The sequence below is a fragment of the Carettochelys insculpta genome, chromosome 13 (genome assembly GCF_033958435.1).
Source record: "Carettochelys insculpta isolate YL-2023 chromosome 13, ASM3395843v1, whole genome shotgun sequence".
Lineage (NCBI taxonomy): Eukaryota > Metazoa > Chordata > Testudines > Carettochelyidae > Carettochelys > Carettochelys insculpta.
Genome location: NC_134149.1, coordinates 20,357,238 through 20,367,476, shown reverse-complemented (window position 1 = coordinate 20,367,476; position 10,239 = coordinate 20,357,238). Strand labels below are relative to the sequence as shown.

Below are 10,239 nucleotides of genomic sequence, written 5' to 3'. Positions count from 1 at the left end.
ACAATCAAATTTGAGAAACCCTTAAGAGGAGCTAAACAAGGATAGTGTTGCTCTGCTGACGTGCTCAGTTGGGATTCAGGAAATGACGATTGCTCTTGTGTATGTGTAGGTGCTTTAGAAATGTAAATATACGGGGAAAGGAGGAAAAATATTCAATAACATATGACAAGTGCTACACTGGACACTAATTAGCCTCCTTGTTTGATTCTGCTGACAGACCCACGCCTCCGAAAGGTGCTCTTTCCATATTAGGATTGATGTGCATGCACAGGGCTGAAGTACTGAGATGGTTCGTGCTGGCTACTCTTATTATACTGTAGAAAATAGGTTGTACTTCAATATAGCATATTGGTTCTGTGCATAGATGAAAGGCTTCACTCTCAATTGCTGAGAATTATACTGTAGAAAATGGGTTGTACTGAAGTGTAGCGTATTGGTTCTGTGCATAGATGAAAGGCTTCTCAATTGCTGCGAGTCTGACACTTAGCACCAGGACTAAATTCCCACAAGTCTTTTCAAGCCTTTGATTTTAAAATGTTTAACTCTCAACTCCAAGGACTGAAGTTTTCCTTCTATATTTTTGTTTTGTTATTCTTGGACAGAATAATATATTTAGCAAGCAATGTGCCCTCAGCAACAAGATCTTTCTGCATTCTAGCACCCCGTTTCTACTGTGTGTTGTTTTATAACCAATGTAGTGTATATAGCTAACCCAGTGATGGGCAATTTTCAGTATTGAGTGAGCTGCATGAGCAACCCTTCAGCTCCAGGATAAGCACAGTTAGTAAAACTATCCTGTGTATGTTGAATTTGCAGGGTATGCTGATTGGACCATCACAGCACTTTGATTGTGAAAGCTGTGCACTCCCTCTGCATCCAGTTAGTTATATGCAATCAGTACACAGCTTACTGCCCATGGCCCTGCTTTATGTAATAGGTTTTAGTAATACTGGCAGGAAAAGAAATACACTGATGGAGAGCAGTGGAATTTGACAACCCTGCAAAGGTAAACAAAATGTCTCTAAGGGCCACACCTAGAACTGTGATAGGCTGCATGGGGGCCATGGGCAGTATGTTGCCTTTCAGTGAGCTAGTCTGTAATGATTTTGATTTGCTCCCACCCAAATTCTAAACAAATATAGTTAAAACACAGAAGCAGAGTAACAAAGACCTATGTAGAAGATTATAATTTAAAACTATGCAAAGTTTATATAAAGGCAAATCCAGCTGTGATTAAGAAATAACTCTGTCTATTGAAATATAAAGTATTTATTCACAGTAGTACCTAGGTGCTAAAACAAAATTAAGGGTTGCAGAAACTTTAAATAGCTGAGAACTGTACTGCCTACTAATGCAAATAGTATGGGGATATGTTGCATACTCATTTTGGAATGTTCCCATTTTCTCTTTTATTGTGTATCTTTCACCTTGTCATAGAATGGCAAATATAAAGAGAGTTCTCAGATCACATTGTGTTCACAATCAGGCTTAGGATCATTTGCGGGCAGTGAGTTTGCAGAGGTTTGAAAGCTAAACTAATTCAGATGAGTGATATTGAAACAAACCTTTTAAATGTGAGTAGCTTGTTCCAGAATCAGGCAATAAACATGCTTTTAAACAACAGAAATAACTATGCATGAATGCTGCCCTTAATCACATTTGAGTCTGAGCAATTGTTATGGTGCTATGAAAGAAAAAAAATGCTGTTAGTGCTTGATGGAAACATATTGAGCTTTTACTGAAGTACTGAGAAAGCTGCTACATAAGGAAAGTGTATTTTGCCAGGCTAGGCCAGTACTACAGAAGGCTAAAAGTGGCATACCAATGAGGAGCTGTTAGCACTGGATGGATGAGACATTTTTGTTATAAAACAGTGGCATGCAGCTGCCTACAAAGTATGAATGATGATTAGAAGCCATGCTTGCAAAAATCTCCATAATTATTCATGCACAGTCACAGGAACCTAAGATTAAAATGTGTGTCTTCTAAAGCTCTTTCTGGTTTCTTTTTTTCTGTGCTGGCACATCGGATTCTACAGTCTCAAAGGTAAAAAAAAGTAATACAATTTTAGACTCCGTATACAATCTACTAATTATAAATCTCAGGCTAAAATGGGGGGAAGAGGAACATGTCTGTATGGGCAATGCTCTCTCCAGGGCTGTGCATTATTACACACATGCCTAAAACAAGTTGCCCAGAGTCAAGGGGCCAATCTCTACCTGAGCCTAAAACGAGTCATCCAAGCAGCGTGTTGCTGTTGTGTGCCAAAAAGCACAGCAGCGGCGGCTGCTTTAAAAGGGGTCAAAACGTACTGGGATCGGGCCCCTAGCTGCAACTCGAGCAGAGGGCGCGCGCGTGGACGACTCAGCCGTCGTTGCGGCGGGTTCCCACCGCGGGGCATGCTGGGAGTTGTAGTCGGCGGCGCCTGGTGAAAGTTAATCCCCGTCGCGGCGGTAGGCAGTTCCCAGAGCTCCCCGGCGGGTCTCATTGTGCCGGCTTTGTCAGCTGCCGGGGGAGCAGCGCAAGATGGACGAGTGGGCGGCCGCTGGGGCAGGTGCCCACGAGGTGAGCGCTGGGGGCAGTGGGTGACCGAGCCGGCAGCACACGAGCGTACCTGCCCGCGGCTCAGGCGAGCTCCGCCCCGGCGCTTGTCCGTCAGGCGCGGGCTGTGGTGCAGGGCGGCCCGGCGCTCTCGGGCATTCGCGGGGACGGGGCTGGGCGGCTCCGGCTCCCTGCAAACGGCCAAGCGGGAAACAAAAGCAGCTGGACACCCCCCGCCCCCGGCTCCCCCGTCACCGCCCCCCCGGAGCCGGAGGAGGGGGGATCCAGCTGCTTTTGTTTCCCGCTTGACCCCACCTCCCCCGGGCTGCCCCCCTCCCCGAAGTGCCGGGAATGGCGCTGTGACGCGCGGCCCCGAGTCCGGAGCAGGGTTCCCCAGAGGGTGAGCTCCAGCTGCCGCTCCAATGAGGCGCAGAGCGCCCGCAGCCGGCAGCGTGTGTCGGTGGGTGGTGCTCCTCCGCCCGTGCCTCGGTGCACGGAACAAAATTTATTCCGCCCGTGCAATGGAGTTAAAAAAAAAAACACCAGAGGGAGCCCTGCTGCTGGGCCAGTGCGGCCTGGCGCCGCTCCCTGTCTGCATGGCCCCGCAGGATCTGACTGCGGCTGGAGCACGTGGCTGGGACCCGGGAGACCCAGATTTTAGTTCCTGGCTTTGCCACAGACTCCTTTCGTGAGGGGAGCGGGGTTATTTATTAATAACTCTGGAGACCTGGATACAGGAGAAGTGGGGGCACTTGTCAGACAGTGGAAGGGGCTTCCCCCTTCCCCACCCCCCAGTCCAGCTTGGTTTACAGCCCAGAAATGTCCTCCCCCATCACTAGAGTGAGTGACTGCCTTGCCCCATTTGTGTCCCCAGCCCCAGTTCTGTAGCCTCTAGATCAGTGGTGTCCAAAATGCTTGCCACAGTCCTGCCCCAGGGCTAGGCCCCCTCTTCACGACCAGCCCCTCACCTCTGTGCCAACTGCAGGTGACTCACCAGAGCAGCCGCCAGAGCCGCAGCAGGAGTTGCCTCTGTTGCTGCTGCCATGTGATTATCCCACCATGTGGTGGGGCACATGGGTAGAGCAGGCAGAGGGCACTCCACATGTGCGGATCTAATGAGCCACTTTGCCACTCCATGTCCAGTTTGCTATGCGTGGAGACCAGAAAGTGTATTGGACATTACGGGTCTAAATAAAGATTCTGGTCCCTGTTTCCATCCCCTATGGCAGGGGTGAGCAAACTTTTTGCATCAGGCTGCACTTTTCGGCTCTGCAGTTAGCCAGGGCCCTTCCTGCCAACCTATGGGATGACCACAGGAAGGGATATGGTGTGGAGGGAGTGCTCAGGAAGGGGGTTCTGGGAAGCTCCAGTGGGTGTCCTGATGGGGTGGGGTGCTTGAGGCAGGGAGGACCCTAGCAGGGTACCAAGGACAGACTCCAAGAAGGTACCTTATCAAGCTGGGAACTTGCCTGCTGCCTCCTTTGCTTGAGTCAGGGCTTCTGTGCATTCTGATTGGCCCAGCTTCGGGGGCGGGGGTGTTCCCTTGGCGACAGCTGTGGCAGAGGGCTGGCAAGGTAGCAGAAATCCCCAGGGTTGTGGGAGAGCTAATTGTGCTATGCCCACCCTTACAAAATGTCATGCCCCCTGGGGGCTGAGGGCCCCCCCCCACTTTGTGCACCCTGGCCCTATGGCCTTGTTAAATTCAAAAGAAGGCAAGGAAATCCATACTCTCCAGCTGAGATCTGTCAAGAGAATAAGCTTTTTACTCAGTTTGCAATGATCCAAGATGAGGCAGTAGTTTTAGTTTTGTGCCCCTTCCTGCAAATCATATTTAACTCCTTAAATGTATTTCATGTCTGTTTTCTTGAACAAGTGTAGGGGTCCTGCTAGCTGGAGCCTTGGGCTGGGTCTGGGTTACTGATCTTGGAGGCCAGGCATTGACTGAGGTGATGGCAAACAAGGGGAAAATGTAGGCTGGGGGTCTGTCTCTGTTAAACCTATTAAATATCTATTATGAGCCTGACTCAGCAATCAAAGCATGGGGAATAAATCCTGTTAATTTCAGTGGGCTGTTTACCCGTATAAGGGCTGAAAGATTGGGCATTAAGAACTAGATGCTGAGTTCTGATGAAGCTTTGCCTGTAAAGTGGACCCAATACGGGTTTAAACTTTTTGTGCTGGGGGCAGCCAGGAGCAGATATACCACTACATGTCAATTAGAACAGCATGCGGTTCCCACAGCAGTGGGTTCCAGTTCCTAGGCGCTGTTCCGCTAGTCCATGATGCATGCTGCACAAGGCTCTTCACTAATGCCCCTTCCTCTTGTGGTCATCTGTGCTGGGGCAATCCTCAACTCTTTGCTTAGCATGTTTGAAAGGGACCAGAGTAGTGACCAAAGTTCTGGCACGAAGCGTCAGGTTTAAATTACCTTAGCTTCTCTTCACATACAATTATTGGCTTAATCCTTGCAAAGATCCTGGTCTCAGTCACAAGGCAGTGTGCTGGATATAGGAGATATGACTTCTTTGGGGAAGGAGAGCTTTTGTTTTAATTTTAGTTTGATTCCAATATATAATAATTGTAATGCATAGTTTGTACGTAGCACGTTTCATCAATAGATCTCAAAATGCTTTACAGAACAGATAAGTATTAAGAGTCCTTGTTTGAAGACTGAGCACCCTCCACAGATAAGAATACAGTACAATCCAATAATGAAAGCAGCAGTGACAAACCAATGACCTTTCCCACGCATACAAGAAACCAGTGCACAAAACCACCATTTCTACACCCACCCCCCCCAAATAAAACTCCATGTTGTAAGTAGCTCCCAAATCTCAGCTCTCCTCAAGTATCTGCTCAATCAAAGGGCTTTGTGGTGTGCCATGTAAATCAACGTATTTGGATTATTACAGAGCAAAGGAAGGGAATCTGGGGAGAAGGTTCAGGGGCCTCAGGGGGAATGTTCAGTCAATTGGTCACCTGTTCAATTTTTGTCAGTGGAATAAATAGCTGGAGCCCTAGTGTGTAACTGCTCTAAGCAGGTGTAGACAACAGAGAACAAAAATGCCTGTCCCTGATCTAGGCTAATTTTCTCACCATTGCTACCTGTGGAATTGAACAGTGCTAGTACAATAGTGGGAAATTCCTTGAAAATTGCTATTATAAAAGGAGTAACTAAAGTTGACAGATTGCTCTAGTGTAGACATAGCCTAAGGGTTGTATCTTCAAAAGTGCTCCACGTCCAGCACCTCCCATTGTGATGCTTAGGTCCGATTTTGAAAATACCTCAGCGTATTGGATGCTGAACCCCTGAAAATACCATACAAAAGCACTGGGTAATTTATTCCACTGCTGTTGGCCAGGTCAGCTGTGGTAGAGACTTGAAGCTGGTTGTTCTCAGGCTGTTAAATAAATTGGAGTGTCTGGCTCCTCATTAAACATTGCCAACAAGAAAGAGCTCTTGAGGCAGAGGCAAAGGTTTCATGGCACAAGGGAAAAAACTCCAGCAGTAGGCCTGTAGAGCTGCTTGTACTGTTACTAGGATTGATGGAGATGCATGCTAAAGCTTCATGAATATAAAAATACATATACATTTTCTTTATGTATGTGTTTAATACCTTAGGCCAATATATGTGAGAGATCTGGCAGAGATCTTTGGATCAAGTATATTATGTCAGGGTCTGTTCTGAAGCACATTACGATCCATCAAAAGAGTCCCATTGTCAAGACATTTAAAAAACAGAAACACCCTTAAAAACAGTGTAATATGTATTTATTGATGGGGTGAGTCTCCATGAAGTAACTTGAATATTATGGCTTTCTGTTACTGTATATTAAGAAGGAAATCAGAAGAACAAAAAGTTACTTTAGAAAAGTGTTCAATGGGGGAAAAACTGGCAAAAAGCCAGGAAACTCAATCCAAAGGCTACTGAATACTCTGTCCTGAACTCACATTGTCTCTTTTGTTTCCCACTCTTTCATGAGCCGCACATAGATTCATTTTGTCAGTCTTAACCCTTCTGACTGAGACCTGCTCTGTAAACAGTTTTTGTTCTGGTATAACTGTGCTGATGTGGTGTGTGATTTTATTTTTTTACTGATGCAGTTATACCAGTGAAACCTATAGTGTGGACACAATATTACTGGTATAAATACCAGTGTAACTGTGAAAACGAAAAAGCAGTCTAGTAGTACTTTAAAGACTAACACAATAATTTATTAGATGAGCTTTCGTGGGACAGACAGTCTTCAGACCATAGCCATACCAGAACAGGCTCAATATTTCAGGCATAGAGAACCAACAACAGTAATCAAAGTTGACGAATCAGAAAAATATTATCAAGGTGAGCAAATCAGAGAGAAGGGAGGTTGGGGGGGTGGGGTGGGGACAAGAATTAGATAAAGCCAAGTATGCAAAAGAGCCCCTATAATGACCTAAAAATTCCAATCCCAGTTCAAACCACATGTTAATGTGTCGAATTTGAATATAAAAGAGAGTTGAGCAGCCTCTCTTTCCAATCTGTTGTGAAAATTCCTCTTCAGTAAGACGCAAACCTTCAGGTCATTAACAGAATGGCCCACTCCATTAAAATGCTGGCTGACCAGTTTGTGGATCAGGAGCGTTTTTATGTCTGTTTTGTGCCCGTTAACTCTTTGTCTAAGAGAGTTTGAAGTCTGTCCAATATACAAAGCATTACCTACATTAGCCTACAGCCTCCAACTCAAACCACTGCAACACATTATTAAAGACCTACAACCCATCCTTAATCAGGATGCCACACTCCAGAAGGCCCTAGGTGACAGGCCTGTTCTCTCCTACAGACAACCTCCCAACCTTATGAGGGTTCTCAGCAACAATCACAGTCTATACCGCAGGAACATCAGTTGTGGAACTTTTCCTTGCAACAAAGCCCATTGCCAGCTTTGTCCACATATCTATTCTGGAGATACCATCACTGGACCTAACTAGGTTATTCACAGAATCACAGGCACATTCTCATGTTCCTCAGCTAACATCATATAAGCCATCATGTGCCAACAATGCCCAGATGCTTTGTATGTCGGACAGACTTCAAACTCTCTTAGACAAAGAATTAATGGGCACAAAACAGACATAAAAACGCTCCTGATCCACAAACTAGTCAGCCAGCATTTTAATGGAGTGGGTCATTCTGTTAAAGACCCGAAGGTTTGCATCTTACTGAAGAGGAATTTTCACAGCAGATTGGAAAGAGAGGCTGCTCAACTCTCTTTTATATTCAAATTCGACACACTAACATGTGGTTTGAACTGGGATGGGAATTTTTTAGGTCATTATAGGGACTCTTTTGCATACTTGGCTTAATCTAACTCTCGACTCCCCCCACCTTCTGCCCCTCTACTCTCTGATTTGCTCACCTTGATAATATTTTTCTGATTTGTCAACCTTGATTACTATTTTTGGTTCTCTGAGCCTTAAATATTGAGTCTGTTCTGGTATGGCTATGATCTGAAGAAGTGGGTCTGTCCCACGAAAGCTCATCACCTAATAGATTATTTTGTTAGTCTTTAAAGTGCTAGTGGACTGCTTTTTTGTTTTTGTAGTATAAAGACTAGCATGGCTTTCTCTCTGTTACTTTTCGACATACAGTGTAACCATATCTACGCTGGGTAGGCTATACCAGGTTAATTATACTACGTTTTAACTTTCTAACTTTTGTGTGTAGACAAGGTTTGACACCAGAAAAATTAGGTCCCATAGTACACAGTTGTTCCACTTTCATGGTGGAAACACTAGTATAGACATGGCATATAGCAGGTCTGGAGTGCACTTTAGTTAAAAAAAAATCAGTGACCTGGTTATACTAGCTGTTCTGCTGTTGATACTAGTAGCACAGCGGCACCTGTACCAGTGCTACAGTGGGAAATTGTAAGGAAAAACAGTGTATTCTACATATGCCTTTAATGTGCTGCTAACAGCAATAAGATTGATGGAATGCTAGGGGATAGCTGGAAGGTGACCAGATTGTGTCTGGGCTATTTAATAGTGAAAAACAGGTGCTTTCTACTGTGAACATAATCAGTAAAAATTGGGTGTTTACTGCCAGAGTACATATTCCAGTATGGCCCAAATTATAAACAATGGTTTCTGAGCTGGCAAAGATAGCAAACATAAAGATCTGCTAGGATGATCCAACAACATAGCCTCTTAAAAGCTACTGTTTTGTCTGACAAAGTTCAGCAACCTGTTTAGTGGTGTTGATGGTTGTTAAAGTTGTAAGAGGTCCAAAACAAAAACAATGTTAATGTTTTTTTTTTAAAATAGAATTGATTTCCTTTGTTCATTTTTCGTTTAAATGGGTGATTAACCTTGGCATCACCAGCAGAGGGTACTGGTGCTCTTTTAGACATAGAATCAGTTCCAGAGTGGAAAAATCTGCTCATACCTTGTTCATGGATCAAATTTATACGTTTTTAATTTACGCAAATAAATTGTGAATCCATTATCTGATATTCACTGTCTTGCCATCTCTACTTGTGATTGGTCTATTTTTGGTTCCATCAAAGGAGAAATGTAATTCTTCTAAACATACATTAGTTTCAAGAAACCTGGCCGGTTGTCTTTTTTTTTGTTCTGTGTAACTTTGAATAGTTTCATATGTTTTGTCCTCAGCGGAGATTATCTTCCACTGTAGATAATGTATTCTAATTTCCCTGCTTCCTTTTTTTACTTTTTGGTCAGAATTAATATTTAAGTCAGTTTAATATTTAATGCAGATTTTATTGGAAGGCTATAACCTGTAATTAGTTCCACTCTGGTATGGGGCAGGGAGTGCTGTTGGGGTGTGTGTGTGTGTGGTTCACACTAGGATTGAGGCTATACTCTTATTCTTGTAGAGGGTGGATAAAAAGTTCTGATCAGTTCTCTCTTAGCTCTTAAGTTTATGACCCTAATATTAAAAGTGGTTTGCAAAGGGCTTAAATTCAAATGGGCTTTTGTTTTGTTTTTGTTTTGTTATTGGTGTTACTTTGATTCTTTGTAATATATGAAGAGGGTCTGAAAAATCTTTATATTTTCAGAGAAGAAAATTTTGTTTTTTTTCACTTCAGAAATATTAAGTCTGTTTTTTTTTTCTGGAGGATTATGTTTTATTGTGAGTTCTCAGAATTTAGGATTGAAATTTTAGCAAGAACGTCCTTTTGTCAAGATGTTCACTAATCACTGAAGTTAAATACAGTAGTTGTTAACAACACAAATAATGCACTATCTGATTAAAAATCCTAGTCTTTGTGATATTATCATTTTGTTACTTCTGCAATCGTAGAATCATCCATAGTAAATGCTAATTTTAAAGTTGTATATATATATTGGATTTTCTTTATACCGGTCAAAGAGGGGGAAAAAGATGTCTAATGTTTTTCCTTGTAAATAACCTTTAAGGCAAGTCAACTACAATCTAGAACACAGAGTTTAATTTTCGGAGTGGGGAGTAAAGAAGTTAATGTATGATTTTCATTGTAGAGAAGTACTGATTGCACTGGAATTGCAAGTTCTCGATCCGGCTTTATTGTGGCATCTTTCCTTAATAATGCATCAATGTTCGAGAAAAGGAGATCAATATTAGTGATGCAAATAATTACTGAATACCACCAGTGATGGTGTCTAATTGATCTTTCCATATTTAAATATTCATTGATGAATGCAAATGAATTTGATAA

General features: G+C 43.4%; 1 protein-coding gene across 1 annotated transcript in view; it reads left to right on the top strand.

Annotated features, from left to right (window-relative positions):
- Positions 1–2,510: 2,510 nt before the first annotated feature.
- Positions 2,511–10,239, top strand: part of AMOT (angiomotin) — a 100,057-nt gene continuing 92,328 nt past the window's right edge. The window contains exon 1 of the mRNA XM_075007468.1: positions 2,511–2,565. The gene's annotated coding sequence lies outside the window, so the exon portion shown is untranslated. The remainder of the gene's footprint in view (positions 2,566–10,239) is intronic.